The sequence below is a fragment of the Prosopis cineraria genome, unplaced genomic scaffold (genome assembly GCF_029017545.1).
Source record: "Prosopis cineraria cultivar Desert tree isolate PC_DT_omini unplaced genomic scaffold, ASM2901754v1 PC13, whole genome shotgun sequence".
NCBI classification, from domain to species: domain Eukaryota; kingdom Viridiplantae; phylum Streptophyta; class Magnoliopsida; order Fabales; family Fabaceae; genus Prosopis; species Prosopis cineraria.
Window position 1 is genome coordinate 11912452 of NW_026555344.1, and position 12239 is coordinate 11924690.

A 12239-nucleotide genomic window follows, 5' to 3' on the forward strand; every position below is an offset into this window, starting at 1 on the left:
TTGGAACAAACGACTCAATATTATTCAAGGCATAGCTCAAGGACTTGTTTATTTACATAAATATTCAAGAATAAAGGTGATTCATCGGGATTTAAGGCCAAGTAATATATTACTTGATCACCAGATGTGTCCAAAGATATCTGATTTTAGCATGGCAGGAATATTTGCACTGAAAGAATTTGATCAAGAAAATACAAACAGGGTGGTTGGAACACAGTAAGTTGAAATTCTTGTTTTTCCAATTCAAATTCAATTTTTTATATAAATTGATTGTAGATCTAATTTCTTTCCTTTCATTTTATTGATTATTATTTCAGTGGTTACATGTCTTCAGAATATATGCTCAATGGCGTTGTCTCCGTGAAAACTGACATTTTTAGTTTTGGTGTATTGATACTTGAGATTATTAGTGGCAAGAAGAATATTGGTTGTTTAAATTCTGAAGTTTTGCTAAATCTCACAGGATATGTAAGTATCATTTAAAAAAAAATTCTTGGAAAAATTAATCATTCCATCCTTATAATTTTGATTCAATTATAACTCAGTCCTTAAACTTTGACTTGTTATAATTTGATCTTTAAAGTTTTGACTTGATTGTAATTCAGTCCCTAAATTTTGACTCTCACAATTCATTCCCTTCACCCACTTAAATATTGGTCTCTATATCTTAAAAAATAAAATTATAAAGATTAAAATTGTGTTAAAATTCATTACTAATATTTCATATTACTAAACCCTTTTAATCTTTATAAATATTAAAAGTTTAAAATATTTTTAATCTTTATACTTTTATTTTTTGAAAATATAAGGATCAATATTTAAGTGGTTGAAACTATATAGGGATTAAATTGCAAGTGGCAAAATTCAGGGACTGAGTTATAATAGAGTTAAAACTAGAAGAATTGAGTTACAACGAGTTAAAGTTCAAGAACTGAATTACAACTGGGTTAAAAATATAAGGATTAAATGATTAATTTTTTTAATATTCTTTTATCAAGTATGCATCCTAATTACATAACAAGTTATGGTTGACGATATAATATGAATATGAACATGTCACAGGCATGGAAGTTATGGAATGAAGAAAGAGCCTTACAGCTAGTAGATCCCTTGCTAAGTGGAACATCAAGTGCCGTTGAAATTTTGAGATGCATTCATATTGGTCTCCTTTGTGTGCAAGATCATGCCAAAGACAGACCAGACACGTTAGATGTGGTTTCTTTTCTGTCTAATGAAACCATTCCCCTAGCTGAACCAAAACAACCAGCATTTTTTATGAATGCAATAGAATACAAGGCGACATCACCTAATGATATAGTAGAAAATTGTTCTATTTATAATGTTACAGTTTCTGATATGAATGGCAGATAAATTATGCACGAATTAAACTACCCAAACTGTTAATATGTAGTGTACGGATAATAGACTTGCATGTTAGTGTTATATATGTTTGGAAAATTGATGCAAACAAGAATGAAATGGCATTACAAGTGCACAGATCGGATGTGTAATATATAACAGTGCATCAAGGCCATTCCTATGAAAAACCAATTAAAATAGTGATTAGGCGTTAGAGTTTTCATTTTTCATTCAAGTTAAGAAATATAACAATGTGCCAAGTATATGTCTATTCATTTCTTGTTAAGTTTTGACCCCAAAATTAACAAAGACGGATATAATTATTTATTTGCATTTTATGTATAACCTTGGAGGTAGGTTATAACTAGTCATAATGGAGGTAGGTTATAAGTTATCATAGCTCTTGAAACAACAAGTTGAAACAGTTATACAAAGAGAAAAGGAATAAGAAAAGCTTAACGGAAGCAATTTTTGTCAAAAATAGCAAGTCCCCAACGCTTCTCAAGCTTAACACCTCTCAACTCTTCCTGGATGTGTGGCAGCTGAAGAATGACGAACTCCTTCAAAAAGAATCCTTCCAGAACCCCTAGAAACACCTCTATTAGTGAAGTTGTGCATTTTGCAAGAAACAACCTATTGTTGTAGTAACTCACCCCTGTTTCTGCAGTAACATTGTGCAGAAATTACTTTGTTGTGGGATTCATAACTTTTAGCTTTTGTTGCCATAAATTGAGCCTCCTTACATGCATAAAATTCAAAATTAATGTCATATATATATTTGGTCCAATGGCTTTTAAAAATATCTTGAAACCTATCCATATTCCTCCTCATAGATATTCATTCACTTAATCTATGTTTTTTTGCAAATATACTCAACAAGACGACTTTCAATTGAATTAAAAAGTACAGTAAATTTAGTAAAATGTTGGAAGTGATCATCATCCACTATCTACCTCTTTGAGACAAGGACACACATATCGAGCAATTAGTGAAAAAATTTTCATGCATATATTAGGTGGACAATTATTGATCAATCTAGCTGTACATTCTGCTGCTTGTTTTACTCAAGAGCGAGTAAAAATCTAAGTTTGGGGGCGTGCTACATCTAGAATTTTATGTTATCTCAACATATTTTCGTTAGATTTTATTATATTTTTGCACAATTTTACATATTTTAAATGCTCAAATTAAAAAAATATGCATTTATATGTTGGGTTTGCACACAACTTATTTTGACATTTTTGGTCTAAATTTATGCTATTTTGGTTTAAGGTTATGTTGGAGGAATTTTTGGTCCTTTGGTCATACTTTTGGAGGGTTTTAAGATGAAGAAATCAAATGCAAAGGTGAACAGTTGTTCTGAATGAGAGAAATGTATAGAACTGATCAAAATCATTATTAAAGTCGCGATTTTATTCATAATTTTTACCATTGACAGCAAAACGAAATGATCAGCTGAAAATGTTTGTGTGGGTATGTGTATTGCATTCTTACTTTGAGACGCCTTGGGAGCTTGGTTATGGTACGCTTGGGGACTTGGAAATTAACGTTTGGAAAATCGATGCACCTAATAAGAATGCTATTCTTACCATCTATCAAACACAATGAAAATGCTCTGTTCAAAACCCTTTCCTCTGTATTAAGCACAGTCTAAATATAATGAAAATGTAAATGTGAGATTTAAGAATCTCTTATAAACGCCATTAATGATTAAGTGCCATGGTGGAAATTAGTGTTTCGGCATGTATGAGTATTCGCCAAGTTTGAGATTACTCCGAAGATTTATTTGTGCAATGTGTTAGTTTACAAGGATAAAAGAGGACTTCCAAGTTGAGCTCAATATAAATGAATTACGAGGTGTGGGAGAGCAAGAAGAATAAAAGCTTCTTTGGTTTTGTTCTCTTTTTAGTTTTTAAAAATTATTTTTGCAAACCAATTTTAAAAATTGTTTTTTAAAATAAAATAAAATAAAAATTTATTTGATTATGTGAATTTGGAAACAGTTTGAGTTAAAAATGGCCAATAATAGTGGTAACTATTAATTAATAGTGATGGCTTATAATAATGTTTGGTTCTAACTGAAGGTAATTCACAATATTCAAATGAAGTGTGATTTAAAAAAAAAAGTGAAAATAAAAATGACAGTTCTAATATACTTCTATTTTCTATTTTCTATTTTTAATTTTTAAAAGAAGATAACGTATTATTTTTTTTAAATAGAAATCAAATAAGCACCATGACTCCCTCTCGTCAATGTTTTTGGATTTTTTAAAAATTAAAATACCAATAAATAACTAAAATATGACAACATATAAAAAGTTTGGAAATGATCAAACTTTGGGTTGTCATGTCAATTTGCTATTCTAGTGTTTTTGATAATGTTACCCTGCCCATCTAGCTTCTCTTTTCTTTTGGGCATCCAAAAAATTCAAGACTAACCCATTTCACTTTCATTTAATATATGGATGGAAAAGTACAAATATAAGTTATAATTTCAAATATCAATTATGGATGAACATAAACAAAGAGAAAAACATGTGATAAATACTTCTTATAGAATTTTTAGTTTTGATTATAAAAAGAAGGAAACATAGCAATCTCTCTTATAATAAAAAAGAGATTGAATAATTATGAAATATTTGCTGAGAAAATACTTACATTTAGCAATCAATCATACTTCAAATAGGATTATTTTTAATAGAAGGATGCATATATGTAATAAAAAACATGTACATATTATCAGCAAATAAATATTATCAATACATTTGTATACCATTAATTAATAGTAATATTTTCCTCAATTATTAAAAATCAAGCAAGCTAATAATCAAGAAGCACAAGCCAAATCAAAATCTCATAGGGTAAACACTACTTCCTACTTGTATAAACAGTACTCAAACCGCTGCTCATCTTGGCTTGAATTTGAGATCTTGAGCTTCAGATGAGTGAGTTCATCTCTATTGTTTTTCTATTACTTCTATACTTCACTGTTACTCTTCTATGTATTTCTTGTAAATATAAAGAGACAGCGTACATCTTCATAGAGTTCAATAAATCACATGGAGAGGACACCACAGCAAATTCTATGGTTCGCCTTGATCCAACTTTTCCTCAAGTCTGGCAATCCTTCTATGTTTCTTTGTTTCACAGGTTTTCCTTTAATTTAAAACCAATCATATCTTGTTGTGGTTTGATAAATTTGTATATGCAGCTTTTGCAGCTGACACAGATTTCATAAGCATTGACCGTGGAGCAAACACCGCATACGCTAGCCCACAAACTGGAATCTCGTACCAGACATAGGCTTTATTGAAACAGGAACAAATTATATGGTGGCACCTGATGAGAAATATGACAAAGATTATATTTATTTTGGGAGGCAATTCCAAATGCTGAGAAGTTTTCCAGAAGGAAAAAGGATTGCTACAGCCTGAAACCAAAACAGGGCAAAAGGAACAATTACCTTAGAGAAGAGCTGCCTTTGTATATATATGGAAATTATGATGGCAAAAATCAAACTCCAACTTTTGACTTGTACCTCGGGGTCAATCATTGGGCACTTGTTTATCCGTATCGATATCATATAGCGGAGATTATCGATACTTCCACAACAGACACCATACATGTTTGCCTTGTCGAGTCTAGAAATGGTGTAATGACCCAAAAAAAAATAAAATTCTCCTAATTTATATTTTCTTTAAATTAGTTTTATGGTAAATGGAGAAGGGTGAGTTAGTAAAACTTATGCTAATACCTTACTTGAAGGCCCACAGTTTTAATTTTTTTTAGTAATAAATTAATTTTATATAGTTTAAAATTATGGAAAATTACAAAAGTATCCATGTCTTTTATGTTATTAGAAGAAATTTTGGATCCTCTCTTGTAATTTTTGCAATTTTATAAATTTCAGATTTATGTTCTCTCTCTCTCTCGGTCAGATACGCAAGCACCGCCTCATTTTTTTTTTCCTTCTCCTCCTTCGGCATTTTCGAAAAATCCAGAACCACCACCTCTGCTCTTCTTCGATTCTAGCATGTCCACGGCGTTCTCCATCCTTCCTCTTCAGTCTTCAAGGTTGCCGGCGTAGGTGTTCAGATCACCGGAGTTTGCTGCTGCAAGAAATCTGTTCAGGTCAATCTACTCGCTCCTTGTTCAGGCTTCACCGTCGATTCCTTCTTCTCCCTCTTTCGGCGTCATCTAGGTGATGTTGAGTGGAGCTCGTCCTTCTTCCCCTCCGTTGGTTCGCCGCCGTTACGGGTACTGTTATGGGTTTGAGATCTTCCTCCTCCTCTGCTCTTCTTTGACCGTGCGATGGCTTCCACTGTTTCTTCTTGGTTCAATGTCACCACTGTGTTCAAGTGTGGGTAGCTATGGGTGCCGTATAAGATCAAAAACAAAGATATTTGCCGTATTTTGTATCAAAAAAGATGTTTTCCATACTTATAATCAATGACTAAATAATTAAATAGACTGGGGAAAATAAGCCGACCACATATGAAATGTGGAATAATTTTCTATTGTCACAAAGTCACACAAATTGGCGAATAAGGTTGATATACCTTTCTGTAGAAATTGATTGTACGTTGAAGATCACTACAAATATATCAAGGGAGGAAAACTACAGGTGTCAATTGCGAAGGACCCCAATCCCAATGCGGCCTCTGATGGCACTGTTTGTGGTGGCCAAAATTTTCTACCACGTGCATGTTTGGATAATTAAAATAATTAATTTTAAAAGTTCAACCCATGACTTTGTAAAAACATTATGAACACTTTTATTATAGGATAAATTGGCTCACTAGTTAAAAAAAAAATTTTTTTCGAGAAAATATAGAGTAAATTTTTGAAAATTAAGAGTATGACTAATTTATATTAATATATAAGGAGTTTATCATTAATATACAATGAATTTATCATTAAAAAATTTACAAAGGTTTTATTATTGATATGTAACGGTATATTATTGACAAATATAATAAATTAATCATAATAAAAAATATAAATATTGGGATGTTTGCTTGATTTATTCATTTAACATGGTTTATATATACAAAAGTCACTTTATTATACGTCAAAATCAGTTATGAACATAAAATTATGATTTTCTTATTAAAAATATCCAAACACCCCTATTAATAGTGTTTCAATATATTTTTTACAAAATCATAAGTTACTTGATTTCTAATTTTCTGTTCAATTACACTTAAAATCATTCTTATTAAATCCCTATGTGTCACTGATCTATTTATAGATCATTTTCAAGCTGCCAGAAACCTTTTTTTTTTATTTTAACTCTCGCATGGTTGCAAGTCATGTTGTAAAATTTATGAAGTAATTGATTCTTTTTTTCAATAGTGTGATTGGTATGAATATTGTTAAAAAATCATGATGGAGGGATGGAGAGATGCTGGTAAAAAAAAGAAAAAGAAAGGCGATAGAGAAAGATGGGTGAAGTATTTGAGTTGTAAAAAGATAAAAGGGAAATGAACGGAATACTTATGCAATGAAAGCGCGACGATGTAACAGAGGTGGTGCCTTAATTAATTAGATAAGAGAAAAGAAATTCAAAAATTTGGATTTAGGCCACTTACTTAATAAATGTCTCACTAGGTACAATAACAATAGTATGATTTAATTGAGCGGTTATTAAAGATTTTGTTATATAATATTTAAAAAGTACTAAATCTTAAATTTTTGTAGGGGACAACATATGTAAAAGTGTTTTTATTGTGATTATTGTTTTTAGTTTTTTGAGAGAAATATATTTTAATAATTTTCAAGTTTTAATAAAATTCAATGATCATAATTGAGACATTTATTGAGTGAGTAGATTTAGACCACTCATCAAATTTAAATCTAAGGAAAGAGAGGGGCAGTGGCACATAGAAACGTAGTCTTAAAGGATCAGAAGCAATCACCTCAAAAATTAAATGCTAAGGTGGATGTCATGGCTTGTGGGGTTTTTTGCTGCTTGTTCATTCATGAATGGGTTGTTGTTAATTATGTATGATTAGTTTTCTAAAACTGAATGAATTCTTGTTTATGCATCCATAAAATCTTAGAAATAATTAGATCTTTTATCATAAAATGTTATTTTCATATAGGTACTTAAGGGTGTAATGAAATTTCATATCTTTAAAGTCATTCTTTAATAATAAAAAAATTCTCCTGTGGTTCTTAAATGATATTTTACCAAAATTAAAATGCCAAGGCAGATGTCATGGCACGTTGTGGATTTTTCCACTCCCTCACTCCTATGTCCATCCAAGTACTTGGAATTTCGAAGATCAGCTTTATACTTTTCCGTGCCGTATCATTTGAAGGGGAGACAAAACAAATGATCAAGAATCAAATATTATTCATGTTACAAAAAAAATTTGAGGGTCAATACCATTAATTCCAAAATCAACCACTTACCGTTGCCCTTCGACGAAACCGCTTTCGGATAAGGAATATGGGGATGAGAGTTGAAGAACACACTCATGCACACTCAACCACATACTTCACACAAAAGGATGGAATCTCCCTAAGTCAAGTCAATTTGTTTCTATATGCATGGAAGATGGAAACAAGGGAAAAGTAAAACGTAAAAAAAAAAAAGGGATAATAGTTTATTATTTAATATTTATAATTATTTTTGTTATTATTTTTAGACTTGTTCTGGATCAGGACCAAAACTCCCAATCAAACACACATTCAAAGTTGATGTATTATTCGAATTTCACTACAAATCAAAAGAACAAAACTACACATAAATATTAATTATCAAGGAACTTACTACCAACGAGATAGGTATAGTCGAATAGACTAGTTTCTAACAATATGACAATTCAATGTTTGAATAATTTGAATGAGATAAAAGAAAAGGGTAAAAATTACATCTTAATTTTATATACTTAATATACTTTTTTTCAATTAAATTAGTATAACTAGAGTTTAACATTTTAAACAATTTAAAATATTATTAATATCAAGACTTAGTTAGACGTAAATCATGGATAAAAAATTACACACATCTTGATTTCATTAGAAATAAACATATTAAATTTATAAAATTTAGTATAGAAGTTTTCTCTAAAGAACAAATAAAAATTACTTCCCGATTGTGTGAGGTCACGGTAATGTATGGCGAGGTGCAAATTATTAGCCCATAAGTAAAACATGTAATTTCGAGTCCCTATCAAGTGAAGTGCTCAAACTTAGTGGTCGCAATGTCTCAAATAAAATTATATTCAATAGAAGGATACCTATATATAATTAAAAAAACATGTAATTATTATAAAAAAAATTACTATCAACCTGAATAAAAAAAATTACCATCAACACGCAAATGTGTATCATTAACTATTAGTACTATTTTTTATTAATTTTCTGTTTAAAAGTCAAACGAAGCTAAGTAAACAAAATAACACAAGCCAATCCAAATCTCAAAGGGTAAACATTACTTCCCACTTATATAAACAGTACTCAAATCGCTGCTCATCTTGGCTTGAATCTGAGATCCCAAGTTCCAGGTGTGTTCATCTCTATTGTTTTTCTATTACTTCTATACTTCCCTGTTACTCTTTTATGTATTTATTTGTAATAAAGAGAGAGCGTCTTTACAGAATTCAACAAATCACATGGAGAGGACGCCACAACGAATTCTATGGTTCTTGATCCAACTTTTCCTCAAGTTTGGCAACCCTGGTAAAGTTTGCTTAGTATTTTATTAGTTCATTGGTTCCAGGTTTTTCCTTTAATTATATAAAGTTGAAACCAAACATTATTTGTTGTAGTTTGATAAGTTTGCACGTATCAGATTTTGCAGACGCGGATCATTTCATAAGCATTGACTGTGGAGCAAGCAACGCATACAATGACTCACAAACTGGAATCTTTTATCAGACAGACATAGGCTTTGTAGAAACAGGAACAAATGCTATGGTGGCACCTGATAAAAGATATAACATAGATTTTCTATATTTTGGGAGGCAATTGCAAACGCTGAGAAAGTTTCCAGAAGGAACAAGGAATTGCTATAGCCTGAAACCAAAACAGGGCAAAACAACAATTACCTTATAAGAGCTTTCTTCGCATATGGAAATTATGATGGCAAAAATCAGACTCCATCTTTTGACTTGCACCTTGGCGTCAATCACTGGACACCTGTTAATCCTCCGTATGAAGGTTATCAGGTTGCGGAGATTATTCATACTCCAACAACAGACACCATAGATGTTTGCCATGTCAAGTCTGGAAAGGGAATACCTTTCATTCTACATTGGAGCTATGACTCCTCACCAATTCTATTTATCTGACTCCCTCCCCTTCTCAGTCACTCCAAATCTTTGATGCAAGAATCGATGTTGGCTACATTAATTCCACGACTTCAGATGTGTTCAGCAGGTGACTCCAAACTTATATTCTCTAGCCTCATTGTTTGCATGTATTCATTTCAAGCTTTTATGTATTTTATCTCTCATACGTAATTGTTTGATGGGATTATCAAATCATGTTATAACTTAGCTGATACTGTAAATGTACACAACCATCATTGAATACAACAGAACCTTCAGCATAATACTAGATGGAGGGTGTGTTGGTTGGGGTGTCTTGAAGGGGAGGAAAATTGTTCCCCTTCCTTTGTTTAGTTGATAAACAACATAGGGAGAAGGATGGTGCTCTTTTTGCATCCAAAATTGAAGCTTTTTGGGTTTTAGCGGGGAGAGGGGAGAGGAAAATAAACTTGATGAAATTGCTCCCATATTATTTTCTCATGTTATTTTGAAAATGCAAAACTATTTATGATATTAAAAAAATTTCCCTTCTCACTTATAATAAAATAAGTTTTATTACCAGATAAAAGTTAATACATAATTCATTTGTATATAAAATTTCAATATTTTTTGTTGGAATCAAAAGAAAAAGGAAGAATGATAGTTAAGCGCCAAAACCTTCAATTAATGACATTTAAGTCTTTGACAATTTTTTTAAAAAAATGAGTTAAAAATATCGATATAGATAATTATAAATTCATGAGTTTCAACTATAAATAAATATTCAAGTATCAAATGTAACTCTTAAATTATAATAAGAATTTTTGTTTGTAACTATTTGAATCATTTTTCAAAAAATTTTATTGAAGACTTAACTATCATTAATTCAATCATTTTGGACTTCACTATCATTCTCCCAGAGAAAAATGACCTCCCATAAAAATAAAAAGTTAAAGTAAATACATGGAATTTTCTTACTCGAAAGTTGTAAAGAATAAAGTTAGTAACATAGAAGAGGAAATCATAATCAACGTACAAGACCTTAATTAGATAAATTATAATATTAATATATTGATTTTTCAAAAAAAAAATGATGTAAGATGAAAGTATTGGCATTTTTAAATTATGAAATTAATAAATTATATTATATTAATAATTAATAATAAATAAAAAATAGAACAACTTTAATAAGAGAATGAAATCATCAACTGATTATTAACTCCTTTGGCTCTCATTCCATCTAATCAAACCAAATAAATAAGAGATCATTTACTCTCTGCCCCCTCCCCAGCCCTTCCCTCTCTCCCTTTGAACTAAACATACCCTAATAAATTCTTTTCATTATTTCAGTTTCCTGTGATCTTTCATTGTTTCAGTTTCCTATTCTCTCCTCTATGCTTATCTGGATCTAAATTTAATGTCGGCTTCAAGGCTCAATACTTGCTTTCTTATTTCTCCTTAAACACGCATGGAAGCAATTCTCAAATTCATTTATCTAATCATGGAAGCATCTATAGGTACAAGGATGACATCTATGATCGTGTGTGGCGCTATGACGTAGTTTCTAAAGTGGCAGATTGGCACCCATTCAATAGATCTGTAAATATTGATAGTGCAAGCACAAATGATTCTTACAAATTACCGTCACAAGTTTTGATATCTGCAGCCCAATCATTGAATCCCTCGTTTTCTTTGAACTTTGATACTCGTTCTGTTTGGGGTGGTACATTTGAAAAGTCTTTCGCCTTTTATGTCTATTTTAACTTTGCTGAAATTGAGCAGCTTCTTCCAGGGAAAAAAAAGTAATCAGTATTACTGTTAATGATGAAACAATCCTCAAAGAGCCTTTAGCTCTTGAATACTTGAAACCACAGACAGTTGCTGCTTTTTACAAATCAGTGATATTCGTTTCAGCATAAGTGCAACGTCCGAATCTGACGCTCCTCCAATCCTCAATGCCTTTGAGATTTATAAATTCGTATCACCACTAACTTCCCCAACAAACCAAATAGATGGTATATATGTGCTACTCTTTAATCCTTGTTCGCACTATTTCCTTATATTCTATCATTTCTGTGTGCATGAGAATATGTTTGACTTTGACTCCTGAGGCCCTATTTACTATTTACTATGGGTAATAATAGTGGTTGCCATTCTGGACGTCAAGATCACATACAAAATCTCCAAAGCAGACTGGCAAGGTGACCCATGTGTTCCCAATGAATATGCATGGGAGGGACTTAGCTGTAGATATGGAATCGATGAGTCCAACGCAAGGATCACCTCATTGTAAGCATTCGCTCCTTTAACTATAAAGTAAAAAGGTGAAATTGGTTAAGTTATGAACGTTCCTTGTTGCAATATGAACCGTCTGATTAGTTCCACTCATTCTAAATGCTTTAATGTTTAATTCTCAAATGCAAAATTGACTTGACTCAAGATCAATTGGATGTTATGTCAAGTGGATTTACGATTAATTAAACTTGGCTTTGAGAAAACTTTATAATCACCTGTCTTGTAAGCATCTGTTGATCATTATTGCAAGCAGAAACTAGAGTAGGAGCAGGTTAGCAGACACATTGCTGTACTTCATTTTCACAACTTACCGAGTTAGAGTCCCTG

At 31.4% G+C, this 12239-nt stretch overlaps 1 long non-coding RNA gene and 1 pseudogene across 1 annotated transcript; both read left to right on the plus strand.

Moving 5' to 3' along the window:
• Nucleotides 1-8806: 8806 nt before the first annotated feature.
• Nucleotides 8807-11423, plus strand: LOC129289895 (probable LRR receptor-like serine/threonine-protein kinase At1g05700; annotated as a pseudogene).
• Nucleotides 11424-11515: 92 nt separating this feature from the next.
• LOC129291748 (uncharacterized) lies at nucleotides 11516-12192 on the plus strand. The gene is made up of 3 exons (XR_008588756.1): nucleotides 11516-11632; nucleotides 11762-11906; nucleotides 12166-12192. It is a non-coding gene; the product is annotated as an uncharacterized LOC129291748 (long non-coding RNA).
• Nucleotides 12193-12239: the final 47 nt, after the last annotated feature.